The sequence below is a fragment of the Moschus berezovskii genome, chromosome 11, assembly GCF_049115385.1.
Source record: "Moschus berezovskii isolate FMDL1 chromosome 11, NW_MosBer_1.0, whole genome shotgun sequence".
Classification (NCBI taxonomy): Eukaryota; Metazoa; Chordata; class Mammalia; order Artiodactyla; family Moschidae; genus Moschus; species Moschus berezovskii.
Genome location: NC_142470.1, coordinates 19261114 through 19277767, shown reverse-complemented (window position 1 = coordinate 19277767; position 16654 = coordinate 19261114). Strand labels below are relative to the sequence as shown.

Below are 16654 nucleotides of genomic sequence, written 5' to 3'. Positions count from 1 at the left end.
AGAAGAGGTGGCAAGAATACACAGAGGAATTATACAAAAGAGATCTTCACGACCCAGATAATCACGATGGTGTGATCACTCACCTAGAGCCAGACATCCTGGAATGTAAAGTCAAGTGGGCCTTAGGAAGCATCACTACAAACAAAGCTAGTGGAGGTGATGGAATTCCAGTTGAGCTATTTCAAATCCCAAATGACACCGTGAAAGTGCTGCACTCAGTATGCCACCAAATTTAGAAAACTCAGCAGTGGCCACAGGACTGGTAAAGGTCAGTTTTCATTCCAATCCCAAAGAAACATAATGCCAAAGAATGCCAAACTGCACAATTGCACTCATCTCACACGCTAGCAAAGTCATGCTCAAAATTCTCCAGGCCAGGCTTCAGCAACACGTAAACCATTAACTTCCAGATGTTCAAGCTGGTTTTAGAAAAGGCAAAGGAACCAGAGATCAAATTGCCAACATCCTCTGGATCATCAAAAAATCAAGAAAGTTCCAGAATAACATCATTTTATGCTTTATTGACTGTGCCAAGGCCTTTGACTGTGTGGATCACAACAAACTGTGGAAAATTCTTAAAGTGATGGGAATACCAGACCACCCGACCTGCCTCCTAAGAAATCTGTACGCAGGTCAAGAAGCAACAGTTAGAACTGGACATGGAGCAACAAACTGGTTCCAAATTAGGAAAGGAGTACGTCAAGGCTGTATATTGTCACCCTACTTATTTAACTTATGTTCAGAGTACATCATGCAAAATGCCAGGCTGGAAGAAGCACAAGCTGGAATCAAGAATGCCAGGAGAAATATCAATAACCTCAGATATGCAGGTGACACCACCCTTATGGCAGAAAGTGAAGAAGAACTAAAGAGCCTCTTGATGAAAGTGGAAGAGAAGAGTGAAAAAGTTGACTTAAAACTCAGCATTCAGAAAACTAGGATCATGGCATCCAGTTCAATCACTTCATGGCAAATAGATGAGGAAACAGTGGAAACAGTGAGGGACTTTATTTTGGGGGGTCTCTAATATCACTGCAGATGGTGACTGCAGCCTTGCAATTAAAAGATGCTTGCTCCTTGGAAGAAAAGCTTTGACCAATCTAGACAGCATATTAAAAAGCAGAGACATTACTTTGCCAACAATGGTCCGTCTCATCAAAGCTATGGTTTTTCCAGGGGTCATATATGGATGTGAGAGTTGAACTATAAAGAAAACTAAGCACCAAAGAATTGATGCTTTTGAACTGTGGTGTTAGAGAAGACTCTTGAGAGTCCCTTGGACTGCAAGGCGATCCAACCAATTAATCCTAAAAGAAATCAGTCCAAATATTCATTGGAAAGACTGATGTTGAAGCTGAAACTCTGGCCACCTGATGTGAAGAACTGACTCCTTTGAAAAGACCCTGATGCTGGGAAAGATGGAAGGCAGGAGGAGAAGGGGACAGCAGAGGATGAGATGGTTGGATGGCATCACCAACTCGATGGACATGAGTTTGAGTAAGCTCCGGGAGCTGGTGATGGACAGGGAAGCCTGGTGTGCTGCAGTCCATGGGTTTGAAAGGAGTCAGACACGACTAAGTGACTGAACTGAACTGACAGCTGATCTCTCCTGGCCACTCTTAAGTATGTGGGCTGCGAGGGGTGCCATGGCTTGGACCCCGACCCCTCTGGGCTCTCCACCTCCTTCTGGCTTTTCACAGCACAGGAGAGGTGCTGGGTTCTGGAGGAAAGAACACATTGTTGAATTAGACCTGGGTTTCTAATCACGGCTTTTCTGTGCCTCCTCTGTAAAAATTAGCTACTACCCATGAGTCCCTTGCAAGGGATCCTCGCATGGTAAATACTTATTAAATTTAGTTTCATTGTTGTCCCTTCATTGAACACATTAATTTCATTAAACAGGTGCGGTTTTAGGTCTTGGGGATTCAGTAGTGAGCCCAGTAAGGAAAAATTCCTGCTTTTATGGAGATTAGTGGGGAGAGAAAAAGTAAATAAGGAAAATATATGGTATATTAAATGGGCATGATTGCCAAGGAAGGAAAAATAAAATAGGTAAAGGAGAATGGGAGCCATAATGTGTTTCGATTTTAAATGGAGGGGTCAACAGTATGAATGGAGTAGTCAACAGCATGAACACCAAGGGGTAGGACAAAGAGGGATGGGACAAATTGGGAGATTGGGGTTGACGTATTGATACCCTATTGATACTAAGCCTAAGTGTAAATAGATAACTAATGAGAACCTACTGTATAGATCAGGGAACCTTACTCAGTGCTCTGTGGTGACCTAAATGGGAAGGAAATAAAAAAAAAGGGATGGGATACACATATGTGGACTACCTATAGCTGATTCACTTCACTGTACAATAGAAACTAACACAACACTGTAAGGCAACCATACCAATAAAAGTTAATTAAAAAGAAATAAGTGAAGTGGTCAGGAAAGGTTTCACTGAGAAGGTGACCTATGAGGCAACGGAGTAAGAACCATGCTGGGAATATCATTCCCAGCAGAGGGAACAGTGAGGACCAGGGCCCTAGTCCCGAGTTTCATTTCAGGATCAGCAAGGAGGTCAGCCAGTGGCTGGAGTGGTGAACGAAAGGGAGAGTAGAAAATGAGGTGGGGGCAAAATCCAGTTATAAGGGCTTAGAGAAACTGTATGAGCAGGTGGAGGATTTACACAATCTGCTGTGTTTAAAAGATCAGTCTGGCTATTGTGGGGCTTCCCCAGTGGCTCAGACAGTAAGGAATCTTCCTGCAATGCAGGAGACACGGATTCAATCCCTGGGTCAGGAAGATCCCCTGGAGGAGGAAGTGGAAACCCACTCCAGTATTCTTGCCTGGAAAATTCCATGGACAGAGAAGCCTGGCGGGCTCCAGTCCACGGGGTCACAAAGAGTCGGACACGACTAAGTAACCGACACTGGCTGTTGTGAGGAGAATGGACTGCCAGGGGTAAAGGCAGAAGCTGGGAGGCAAGTCAGGAGACTATTACAATAATCCTGGTCGCTTGAACCAGGTGAAAGCAGGGGAGACAGTGAGAAGTAGACATGGGCATGTGTATTTTGAAGGTAGAACCATAGGGATAACTTGGTGGACAAAAAGTCCATCAAGCAGCTATAGAGGAAGAAGGGAGTCAAATATGACTTCAAGATTTTTGTCCTCAGCACCTGGAAGAGCGAATATATATTTGACAGAGTAGGGGCAGGCTGTGGTTGGAAGAGTTTGGAAGGAGGTAGAGGAGGAATCGGGAATTTGATCTCTGGCATATGAAGTTAGCGATGCTTATAAGATATGCAGGTAGGATGAGAAGGCAACTGAATGTAGGAGTCTAGCATTCAGAGGCAATTTCTGGTCTGAAGATATATTCTTGGGTGTGCTCTCTGCCTCAGTTCAGTTCAGTTCAGTTCAGTTGCTCAGTCATGTCCAACTCTCCGCGACCCCATGAATCACAGCACGCCAGGCCTCCCTGTCCATCACCAACTCCCAGAGTACACTCAAACTCATGTCTACAGAGTCGGTGATGCCATCCAGCCATCTCATTCTCGGTCGTCCCCTTCTCCTCCTGCCCCCAACCTTTCCCAGCATCAGAGTCTTTTCCAGTGAGTCAACTCGTCGCATGAGGTGGCCAAAGTATTGCAGTTTCAGCTTTAGCATCAGTCCCTCCAATGAACATCCAGGATTGATCTCCTTTAGAATGGACTGGTTGGATCTCCTTGCAGTATAAGGGAGTCTCAAGAGTCTTCTCCAGCACCACAGTTCAAAAGCATTGATTCTTCGGCGATCAGCTCTCTTCACAGTCCAACTCTCATATCCATACATGACCACGGGAAAAACCATTGCCTTGACTAGACGGACCTTGGTTGGCAAAGTAATGTCTCTGCTTTTTAATATACTATCAAGGTTGGTCATAACTTTCCTTCCAAGGAGCAAGCGCCTTTTAATTTCATGGCTGCAATCAGCATCTGCAGTGATTTTGGAACCCAAAAAAATAAAGTCTGACACTGTTTCCACTGTTTTTCCATCTATTTCCCATGAAGTGATGGGACCAGATGCCATGATCTTTGTTTTCTGAATGTTGAGCTTCAAGCCAACCTTTTCACTCTCCTCTTTCACTTTCATCAAGACCGTGAACTCCCAGATGTTCAAGCAGGTTTTAGAAAAGGCAGAGGCACCAGAGATCAAATTGCCAACATCCGCTGGATCATGGAGAAAGCAAGAGAGTTTCAGAAAAACATCTATTTCTGCTTCATTGACTATGCCAAAGCCTTTGACTGTGTGGATCACAATAAACTGTGGAACATTCTGAAAGAGATGGGAATCCCAGACCACCTGACCTGCCTCTTGAGAAACCTGTATGCAGGTCAGGAAGCAACAGTTAGAACTGTACATGGAACAACAGACTGGTTCCAAATAGGAAAAGGTGTACATCAAGGTTGTATATTGTCACCTTGCTTATTTAACTTATATGCAGAGTACATCATGAGGAACGCTGGGCTGGAAGAAGCACAAGCTGGAATCAAGATTGCCTGGAGAAATATCAATAACCTCAGATATGCAGATGACACTACCCTTATGGCAGAAAGTGAAGAGGAACTCAAAAGCTCTCTGCCTAGATGGTATTTAAAGTCATGAGGGTAGTTAAGATCACCAAGGGAGTAGCTCTGCATTCGCTCACTCCTTCTTCACTTGTCAATTCATTTCTTTCTCAAAGTTATTAAACACCACTGTGTGTCGGGGCACTGTGCCAAGAATTGGGAAACGACAGATAAACAGGACCAAGTTCCTGCCTTCAAGAGGCACCCAGTGCAGAGGCGTATTCAGTCTTATTATTTTATTATGGTGCTAGTTAAATGCTCTTCTCCAGCTGTCATTTACCAGGCTTGGCTCTCAAACTTCAGACTCTTATCTATCTTCAAAGTACCAAGACTTGTCATATGAACAGCTTGATTATAAGCCTCTACTTTTCAAGACTGGCCCTGATTTCAAATGTTGAAATACTATAATGGGGAGGGGACAGAATTGAAAATCCAACTAAATAGCAGTTGTGTATTGAACTAAAAGTTCACCAGGTGCTTCCCTGGTGGCTCAGATGGTAAAGCGTCTGCCTACAATGTGGGAGACCCGGGTTCAATCCCTGGGTCAGGAAGATCCCCTGGAGGAGGAAATGGCAACCCTCTCCAGTACTCTTGCTTGAAAATTCCCATGAACAGAGGAGCCTGGTAGGCTGCAGTTCATGGGGTCCAAATAGAGTCGGACATGACTGACTCTTAAGTAATTGAACTAGACTATGAGCACCATGGCATTGGGGATTTTTATCTTTTTGTTTATGGCTAAAGACCCAGCCTGGCTTGAAACTTAAGATCATGGCATCCAGTCCCATCACTTTATGACAATAGAAGGGCAAAAAGTGCAAACAGTGAGAGAGTTTATTTTCTTGGGTTCTAAAATCACTGCAGATGGTGACTGTAGCCATGAAATTAAAAGACACTTGTTCCTTGGAAGGAAAGTCATGACAAACCTAGTGCATGCCTGCTAAATTGGTTCAGTCGTATCTGACTCTTTGTGACCCTATGGATTGAAGCCTGCCCAGATCCTCTGCCCACGGGATTCTCCAGGCAAGAATACTAGAGTAGGTTGCAATACCCTCCTCTAGAGGATCTTTCTGATTGAATACCCTCCTCTAGAGGATCTTTCTGATTGAATCTGTGTCTCCTGCATTAGGCATATAGGTTCTTTACCTCTAGCACCACCTGGGAAGCCCTATGACAAACTTAGACAGCATATCAAAAAGCAGAGACACCACTTTGCCAACAAAGGTCTGGATAGTCAAAGCTATGGTTTTTCCAGTAGTCATGTACGGATGTGAGAGTTGGACCATAAGAAAGCTGAGTGCTGAAGAATTGATGCTTTTGAGCTGTGCTGGAGAAGACTCTTGAGAGCCCCTTGGACTGCAAGATCAAACCAGGACTGATGCTGAAGCTGAAACTCCGATACCACCTGATGGGAAGAGTCAACTCACTAGAAGAGACCCTGATGCTGGGAAAGGTGGAAAGCAAAAGGAGAATGGGGTGGCAGAGGATAAGATGGTTAGACAGCATCACCAAGTTAATGGACATGAGTTTGAGCAAACTCCAGGAGACAGTGAAAGACAGAAGAGCCTGGCGTGCTTCAGTCCATGGGATTGCAAAGAGCCCACTTCTTTAAGACATTTATAAGTTCATGGAAATAAACTCTCAGGGAGAGAAAAGTGCTGATGCAGAAGAGAAAGGGCACAATTTCAGGGGGCTCTCCCTGAGCTTAGAGATGGCCAAGCAGAAGGATTGGCCTTGTAGACAATTCCTCTGTGAACTGAGAGTGTGTGAGCCAACTCAGGCACTGTGGGAATACCCAGAAAGGCTTTTCTGATCATTCCTGGTGAGAGGGGACATCATCAGCTGAGTGTGGGGTTAGGGGGTGGGGGTATGGAAGGTCTGAGGAGGAATCAGAGGTAATATCTCTTGGCAATGGGAGAGTTAAACCAAAAATCTAATAAATTATCAGGCAGCATTAGGGGCACCTGGATGTCTGTGATTTTAAATATAAAGATAAGGCCACCCAACACACCCATTCACTCAGCTACTTATTTGGTTAAAACATCCCATTTACTCCATTAGGTGTATTGGCAATTTAAAAAATGTCTCCTGGGCAATATACCATGGACAGCGATTTGTCATCCAGTGTCCAAATCTGACACTTGTATTTTGGTGTGAAAAGGAAAAAAGATAAGTTATCTCTAAGTCTGATAGGTTTTTTAAGCATTTTGCCACAAGATATCCACAACCATCACTGTGGAACGAAGGACTTCCATGGAGATTCGGCCCATTACAGGTTACAGTAGTGATCCTGTGACAGCCAAACAGTTCTGTATTTAAAAAATTAACTAGATCCATTAACCTACCTTGGGCTTCCCAGTGGTAAAGAACCCACCTCCCAATGCAGAACAAAAAAGAGATGTGGGTTCAATCTATGGGTTGGGAAGATCCCCTCTGGAGAAGGAAATGACAACCCACTCCAGTATTCTTGCTGGAGAATCCCATGGATAAAGAAGCCTGGTGGGCTACAGTCCAAGGGGGTCATGAAGAGTCGGACACGTCTGAGTGACTTAACACACACATGGCATCCTGCAGTGATGAGCACACTCCTGCCTTCAGCCTTTTCTGCCACTTCCTGCTGGTGGATGAGGCCACGGATGGGTTATGCCCACAGCACTGAAGGCAACCTAATCTCAGTCTTTTTATCATTCTAGTCAAAGCATCCACTCCTTCACTGGTTGTATGGATACAATTTTACCAAAAATATTGCTTTCATAACAAAAATTATTTACTGTTGAGAATATATGCTCCCTAATGCATCTTCTTGTTAGCAGCTTCTCAGAAGTTAAATAATTCTTTTCACACTTCATTTTTAAAAAATTTTGTTGTTCACTGTTGTTCAGTCACTAAGTCATGTCCAACTCTTTGTGATCCCGTGGACTGGAGCACACCAGGTTCCCTGTTCTTCACTATCTCCCTTGCTCAAATTTATGTGCATTGAGTCAGTGATGCTATCTAGCCATCTCATCCTCTGCCGCCCTCTTCTTCTCCTGCCCAGTCTTTTCCAGCATCACGGTCTTTTTCAATGAGTCATCTCTTTGCATCAGGTGGCCAAAGTATTAGAGCTTCAGCTTCAGCATGAGTCCTTCGGGATATTCAGGGTTGATTTCCTTTAGGTTGGACTGGTTTGTTCTCCCTGCTGTCCAAGGGACTTTTATTTTTTTAAATCATTTTATGTGTTTGTTTATTTTTGACTGTGCTGAATCTTCATTGTTGCACAGGCTTTTCTCTAGTTGCCTTGAGCAGGAGCTGCTTGCTAGGTGCCATGCGAGGGCTTCTCATTGTGGTGGCTCCTCTTATTGCAGAGCACAGGCTCGCGGGATTCAGTAGTTGAGGTTCGTGAGTTGTAGACTCAATAGTTAAGTGTGAGCTCAGCTGTCCACCCCATGTGCAATCTTCCCAAATCAGGGATTGAACCCATGTCTCCTGCTCTGGCAGGTGAATTCTTTACCACTGAGCCACCAGCGAAGGCCCCACATTTCATTTTTGAAACAGTCTAGGGACTACCATAAACAGGGACTTGTTAGAAACATCTCTATTTTATTCAACTGCCTAGCAAAACTTCAAATTGCAAGCCTATATGATTTGTTCTCATTCTTGTTTCTTCTAAATTTTCAGCATTCTATCTTCCAAGATTATTTGTTGCCTATTGTTTCAGCCACATTTATTACAGCAGAGTGATAGAAAGCTGACAAATTCAAAATATAACTTTAGGGAGAGGACAGCTGCTTTAGAAAATATAGCCGAGTAGGTGTCTGCAGTGACCTATCTGGGGGTCACGAGGGAAACCTCTCAGAAGAAGGGCCAGGCGAGCCAAGATGGGAACGCAGCGAGTACCCCTGCAGGAATTTGTGTCCCAGGGAGAATGACAAAGCCTGAAGCCACTGAACTTTGTCTGTTTGAGGAACAAAAGGAAGCCTGTGTGGCTGGAGGTTAATAGGTAAGAGGTTGAGTTATTTACATAGGGGTCAGGAGCTGGGCAAGGCTAGACTGCCAATTGCTGAAGCTCTCATGGACTCACAGGGCTAACATACAGCCAGGGCACCCATGCAGCCCCTTTCACGTGTTACATCAGGCATCCCTGGTGTTCCCAACATTCTGGCCACCATCTTTGGTTCCCACCAGGGAGGGGGATGGGACTCCGGGTGGATCAGCTGCAGGCTGGCCAGCCAGCCGTGACCCCTTGTCCTGAGTGCCCACTGAACCTGGGCCTGTGTGTGAGGTTTACAGTCTTCATGAGACTGGCTCAAAGAGAGCAGGGAGAGCTGGGGGGAGCAGAAAAATGGGGCCCCATACAGACACCAACCAGACATTGGGGCTGCACAGGAGGGTGGGTAGGCTGTGGAGGAAGGAGGGGCCTGAGGACCCCAGGGTGCAGCCCCTCTGCTCACCATCCTTACTGAACTTGACTTTCATTTGGGGGCAAGCATTTGTTAAAAACCTTCCAGGAGCCTTCTGGTCAAGGGCACCGACATCCTTAGAGAGTGACAGCCAGGGCATAGCTAGCATTTTCTGGGCTAGGAACCAATCCAAACACTTTAACTCGTTTGAACATTATCATCACCATCAGCCCCATTTTACAGACAAGAAAACTAAAACAAAGAGATGTAAAATTTCTGGACACAGCGCTACACTGCAAGTTCACCCTAGTAAGTTCATCACCAGGACTTACCAGTGAGGGAGAAAGAAACGAACCAAATGTTGCTGAGTGGAATCGTTTGCTCCTCTTCACCAGTTTTTTATTTCAAGAAGTTCCTTCCTCTCCATCTACCTCATTTCAGCCCACAACCCCCCTGAGAGGTAAGGATTGAAGGTCTCATTTTATAGATTGGCAAACAGAGGCTCAGAGTTTGATGCTGGGTTGCCAGTGTGGTAGCAGCCACATGTGGCTTTGTAAATTAAAATGCAATGAAGTGTAAAATGTTCTGTTCAGATAAATAAATATTTTTAAAAATAAAAATTTTTGTCAGCAGCAGAACCAGGAGTCAAAACCCATCAGCCTGGTGGAGAATCCAGTTTTGGCCGTCATGACATACCCTCTCTGAAAGGTCAGCCTCATGAAATACACTAAAATACTGTAGAGTAGATTCCAGTGGTTTAGCCAGTAATAAGATGTTGACTATGTGAGAACCTCAGATGATATTGTAAGACCCAGAAGATGTCTGAATATAATTACTCTGCATTCGACAGAAGCCAAGGGACCATTTAGTACCACAAACAATATCATCTTATTAAGAGAAATTCTCTATTTTGAGACCACAAGTTACATGGTGTCTTGTCTACTGATTTAATGGAGAAGTTATTGGAAGAGTTTGAGGCATCTCACTCCATCAAATCATACCTCCAACAGGGGCATTATCTAATTAGTGAGAACCTGTTAAACCAAAGATCACATGAAAACCAGAAATGACTTGGAAATTGTTAGACTGATTTGACAAATGCTCTGTGTTTCAACTTACATCATCTGTAGGCAGTTTGATTATATAAACAGATATGATTTGGTTTATTTAGAAAATAGAAGAGAATGTATTTTAAAATTGTGATTTGCATAGAAACCTATATATGAATATTTATTTCCCTACCAGTTGTTAAATACGGGTATTTTGAATATTTCTTCTGAGGCCATGGAAGGTATTTCAATTTAATTTTAAATGTGCTGAGAAGTCATTGAAGGATTTTGAACAGAAGAGTGACATGGTCTAACTTATGCTTTTGGTTGTTATGCAAGTCTCTGTATGGGGAACTGCCACAGAGCATAAGCGTGTTATGAAGATGGCTACTGGGGAGTGTCAATTGAAAAAATGCACAACCTAAAAGTTGAGAACTATGCTTGATTCAGCAGACATACTGAAGACATAAGCCTGGGAGATGGCCTCTCACATAGCTCTGAGGGACTTCTCCAAAGAGGTAAGGGAGGAGCTAGGATATACAGGAGTTTTTGCAAACAAACAAACAAACAAACAAAAATCCCAGATAGTCAGGACATCAAAGCTGGTTCCCCACTCCAATATTCTTGCCTGGAGAATCCCATGGACAGAGGAGGCTGGAGGGCTATGATCCACGGAGTTGTACAGAATTGGACACAATTGAGCAACCAACACTTCCACTAAAGAAAAAACAGAATCTGAAGTTAATGAGCGCTGAAGAATTGATGCTTTTGAACTGTGGTGTTGGAGAAGACTCTTGAGAGTCCCTTGGACTGCAAGAAAATCCAATCAGTCCATCCTAAAGGAAGTCAGTCCTGAATATTCACTGGAAGGACTGATGCTGAAGCTGAAACTCCAATGCTTTGGCCACCTGATGCGAAGAGCTGACTCATTTGAAAAGACCCTGATGCTGGGAAAGATTGAGGGCAGGAGGAGAAGGGGATGACAGAGGATGAGATGGTTGGATGTCATCACCGACTCGATGGACGTGAGTTTGAGTAAGCTCCAGGAGTTGGTGATGGACAGGGAGGCCTGGCATGCTGCAGTCCACGGGGTCGCAAAGAGTCAGACATGACTGAGTGACTGAACTGAACTGAAGTTAATGAATTTAGCCCGTTTTTATGTATGGGAAGATGCAAGAGTCTGGGCTCACTGACATCTTTCTTTGATGTGAGCCTTAGCTACCTAGCACCGGCACCCTGCTCTCTCCATTCTGAACCTCCTCGGGTGCACCGTGGGGAGAGGCGGTACTGATGACTTCCGGGCCGCAACCTCCTCCGTTTACCACTATGGCAGGGAGCGGTCTCGGTCCTCAGGAGGCTGGATTCCAGGAATCCAGGCCAGAGAGGGCTGTACTTGGTTAAGACTGCCGCAGTGGGCAGTGGGATATAGATACACTCTGAAAGTGGAGCAACAATGGATCGGATGTAGTTGTGAGAAAGAGAGGAATCAAGGATGACACCGGGAGGTGAATGGTGAAGCGGAGATGGTTATGAGCAGCTTTGAGGTGAAAATCAAGATTGCGACATGCTAAGTTTAGTATGTCTATTAAAAATACAAGAGGAAATACGACAGCTAGATGAATCTGGAATTCAGAGATGTTCTGACTGGAGACGTGGATTTGGGCATCATTATGTAAAAATGAGATTTAAAACCCTGGGTCTAAATAAGAGCTTCTGGGGAGTGAGATCAGCCAGTGAGTGAGAGGTGAGAGCCCTGGCTGAGATGTGGGCCCTGTGACATTTGGAGGTTGGAAGAGCCTAGTAAAGGGGTAGAAGAGGAACAACTCATGTGAAGAAGGAAAATGGGCAGTGTGGTGACCGGGGCCCTGTGAAGAGAGTTTCAAGAAAGAAGAAATGCCAAATGCTATTAAGAGATTCTTGAGGGTCCCTTGGACAGCAAGAAGATCAAGCCAGTCCATCCTAAAGGAAATCAACCCTGAATATTCATAGGAAAGACTGATGCTGACGTTGAAGCTCCAACACTTTGGCCACCTAATGCAAAGAAAAGACCCTGATGCTGGGAAAGATTGAAGGTAGGAGGAGAAGGGGATGACTGAGGATGAGATGGTTGGATGGCATCACCAACTGGATGGACATGAGTTTGAGCAAAGCTCTGGGAGCTGGTGAGGGATAGGGAGGCCTGGCGTGCTGCAGTCCATGGGGTCAAAAAGAGTTGGACAAAAGAGTGGCTGAACAACACTGAGTTAAGTGTAGAGTTGAGCTTAGCATAGGACTTCACCAGATGCAAAACGGTGTTGACAAGACTTTAGTAATGCATTAAGGATGACAGTAGAGTTGGAGTGGAGTCAAGGCTGAGCCAGAGGAACAGGATTGACAGTCAGTAAAGACCAAAGAAGAGTAGGATGGTCCAGAGGGATAAAAATGTAAACTATGGCAGCATGTTTTTATGTGAATGGAAACGAAGTATTGACTAGGAGGACAGTGGGCTGCAGAGAATTCCAAGAGTGGATGAGAGGGGCAGACTGGTCCCTGATGCAGCCACCTTGAGGGGCTGCATTATTCCCACCTGACCTGGCCATGGAAATCTCTGGAATGTGACCACCACTCGGCCATGCTGGGGCCCCCGATCTGCTGGGTGTGGCCACAGCTGAGCTTCCAAGCTGGTTCCACCACCTCCTCCTGACCCCCCCGGATGCTCTCAATGTCCCAGGGCTTAGAGTCCAGGACAGCTCAGCTAGATTTTAGTTAAGAGGATCTGCTGAGTGTGGGAATAGCTAAGTACTGTTTCTAGGAGGCAACAGGGCAGACAGACTCTGCAATCAGGAGTGCAGATCTGAGTCTTGGCCCTGAAACTTACCTGCCAGCCGTCTGACCTGGACGAGTCACTTCTCTGAGGCTCAGGTTTCTCATCTGCATGTGGAGATGATCACTTTACCAAGACACCTTCTGAGACTGTGAGGTGAAAACAGGATGCTGGGGACTTTCCTGGTGGTCTGGCTTTATGGCTAAGACTCCCAATTCAGGGAGCCCGGGGTTCCATCTCAGGTCGGGGAACTAGATTCCCACGTGGCACAACTGAAAAATCCTGTATGCCACAGCTAAGACCCAGCACAGCCAAATAAACCCAAGAAAACAAATAATTTTTTAAAAATGTTCTGTGAGCTGGTACATGAGATACAAATGCTGTAAGCTGTCCTGAGGCTTCATTCACTGCGTCATCTCCCCACTCAGCTCACAAAACAGGCACAGCTTGCAGAGGAGGCATTGCTTAGCACACATTCCTGGGCCACTCCTCTCTGTGAGTTTAATTTTCATAACTAGACTTCTAAGTTTTGTTTTTTTTTTAAGATAAGAGCAAGTCTTGGCTCCTTGTGAGAACCTCTGAATTTTATTACAGACATAAGTATATCACGTCAAGATCATCAGTTGAAAGGGAGGGGAGACCTATTATTATCTTCAAAGCTTTCTGGGGACCTATTAAATGCTAATAACAAAGCACTGGGCTAGTCGAGAGAGCAAACGCCATCCTTGACACCTATCATATGCATGAGCCTCCCCTCTCTCCTGGGCTCCATTGATATTTCTACTGGAGGAAGAGGGAATCAACTGTGGACCACCGAGGGCTCCAAGGCCTGCTTCAGCCTGGTCTGTCCATCACTGAGGCTAAAACTGCCTTGGTTTTCATAGTGCTGGGGAGAAGGGTAAAGAAATGAATACCCAATGGGCCCAGGGTGTTTGGTGCTGTAAAAGGCCCATTACTCAGGTTATCTCATCACTGGGCTGGGAGACAATCATCTCTTCTCATCAGAGGGGAAGGGAAATTGAGGCCCAGGAGGTCAAACCAGGTCACATGGCCAGCAAGAGTCAGAGGGGGTACATTGTAACTCATTTCTCCCTTCTTCAAAGGGCCCACTCTCTGCTGACAGAGTAGGTGCACCATAAAGGTTTTCATAGTGAATGAGTGAGTGGATGAATGAATAAAGACCTCTGGATTCACAGCTGCCTTGTCAGAGGACATCAACAGCCAGAAGGCACAACCCCAATTAAACAGAAGCAAAACAGCCTTGTAAGATTCATGTGAGGCGCTCAGAGTGTGGCTTAAATAAGTCAGGAGTTCTCAAACTCTCGAGTGATAAGATCTCAGCCAAGTTGCAGAACCTGCTGGGGGCTGGTTTCTCTATTTCTAATCTTCAGGCAAGTATGTCTTGCTTCTCCCTCCCTCCCAGGAAGCAGAGTCAACAGAACACTGGTGTACGTAGCTCCAGCCACGGGCCTTAAAGTCCCTGAAGGATGAGTCCTGGCTTGTGACCCTCCCGTGGCCAGTATGGCTACATAGTTCATGGGACGCAGCACAAACTGAAAATGTGGATTGAAAACTAATAAGAATTTCAAGACGGTGACATCAGAGTGCCTGAGCCTGGGTCCCTTCTGTGTATGGGGTCCCCTGTGACTGCACAGCCTGCCCACCCACAAAGCCAGCCCTGCCTGTGACCGGGATTGCAGGGTAGGGAAGAAAAGATTTTTCCTTTTTTTTTTTTAAAGATCTTAAAAACACATTGGTGGGACATCTTAGGAGCACCAAAAATAAGACAAATCAATAAGGTAGCCATGGAGATCTGGTTTCCTGAAGCAAACAATTTTAGAGTATGAAGAGTTTTAAAATTTCATCTAGTAAAGACAAATATCATATGATATCAGTTATATGTGGAATCTAAAAAAATAGTACAAATAAACTTATTTACCAAACATAGAGTCATAGATATAGGAAACAACTTATGGTTACCATGGGGGAAGATTGTTGAGTCACTGTTGTGTACAACTTTTTGAGACCTCATGGACTGCAGCAAACCAGGCTGCCCTGTCCTTCACTATCTCCCGGAGTTTGCTCAAACTCATGTCCATTGAGTCGGTGATGCCATTTCATCCTCCGTCGCCCCCTTCTCCTGCCCTCAATCTTTCCCAGCATCAGTGTCTTTTCCAATGAGTCGACGCTTTGCATCAGGTGGCCATAGAGTTGGAGCTTCAGCTTCAACATCAGTTCTCCCAATGAATATTCATGGTTGATTTCCTTTAGGATGGACTGGTTGGATCTCCTTGCAGTCCAAGGGACTCTCAAGAGTCTTCTCTGTCACCACAATTCAAAAGCATCAGTTCTTTGGCGCTCGGCTTTCTTTATGGTTCAACTTTCACATCTGTACGTGACCACCAGGGGCAAAGAGGAGGAGAGCCAATAAACTGGAAAATTGGGATTGATGTATACACACTACTATATATAAAATAGATAACTAATAAGAACCTACTGCAAAGCACAGGAATACTCTGTAATGACGTATATGGGAAAAGAATCTTAGAAAGAGAGGGATATATGTATCTAATAGAGACCCAGTCAGAAACTGTGACTTGGTTAGTCATGGGGTCCCACAGAGAAGGCAAGTCCTCTCTGAATCTCATATCATCTTATTATTGAAACAGTGTAGGCCAGATTGAATAATGAGTTATTTGCTTATTTTCCCCGCTGAGTAGGGATGATATTGTGTATATGGAAAAAAAAATCTTTAGAAAATCCCCCAAACAAAGGAAACTTACATATATGAGTCAAAATAAAAGTTTAACATAAACAATAAATTCAGAGAAATTTCCAGAAGATAGGACAAAAAGACAGAAAAATGGAAAATAGAGAAAAGATAAAGCAAGAGGGTAAGTCTAAGAGGTTGAAAACCAACAACTAGAAATGTCAGAAACAGAGCCAAGGGGACAAAATTATCAAGGAAATTTTCTCAGAACTATGGCATGAGTTTTCAACTCAAAAGAGCTCACTCAAGGGATGTGCCTAGCAGAGAGAAAGAAAAAACCCACAGTCAGACACACCACTGTCAACTCTGAATACCAGCGATACAGAGAAGGTAGTATAAACTTTCAGAGAAAAAAGAAGAGGGTCAGAGTCAACAGATCTCTGCATCAAACAACAAAGCTTTGGGATCTAGTGGACAATGGACCAATGCCTTAGATGCTCTCCCTTATGTCCACTTCTCTATATAAAGCTCAACTGTTCGTCTCCTTTGATCTGCAGTCTATGGGGTCGCAAAGAGTCGGGCACGACTGAGCAACTGAACTGAACTGAAACTGTTCATCAGGTGAGGATAGAATAAGATATTTTCAGACATACAAGAATGAAAATAATTTACTTCTCTTGTACCTTTAATGAACTACTGGAGGTAGTGATCCAATGAAAAGAGAGGGATTAAACCAAAAAATGTATACCTGGAATCTAGGAAGTAAGGGATCCAAAGTGTAAGAGGCAACAAAAATTCCCTCAGTGAAGATGAAAGGAAATTTCCAGATGATGTCTGTACAGCATCCTGTGTAAACTGTGGGACTTGGAAGGAAGGCTCTGAGAAGGTCTCTAGGAATAAGATAAATATGACATATTTGAGATTATGGAAAACATTACTAACAGAATTGAAGCAGACTTTATTGGGGCATTAGAAACTAACGGTAAGTGTGTAGAAAATCGGGCACCTGGGAAGATGAGTGAGTGGGTGACTGAAAGTCGCTCAGTCATGTCCAACTCTTTGCGACCCCATGGATTGTAGCCTGCCAGGCTCCTCTGTCCATAGTAACTCCAGTAAAA

The 16654-nt window shown here is 44.5% G+C and overlaps 1 protein-coding gene across 1 annotated transcript in view; it reads right to left on the bottom strand.

The window, feature by feature from the left end:
* Positions 1-12899, bottom strand: part of TAF1B (TATA-box binding protein associated factor, RNA polymerase I subunit B) — a 67527-nt gene extending 54628 nt beyond the window's left edge. Inside the window, exon 1 of the mRNA XM_055399732.2 lies at positions 12881-12899. The gene's annotated coding sequence lies outside the window, so the exon portion shown is untranslated. The remainder of the gene's footprint in view (positions 1-12880) is intronic.
* Between the last annotated feature and the right edge of the window lie 3755 nt (positions 12900-16654).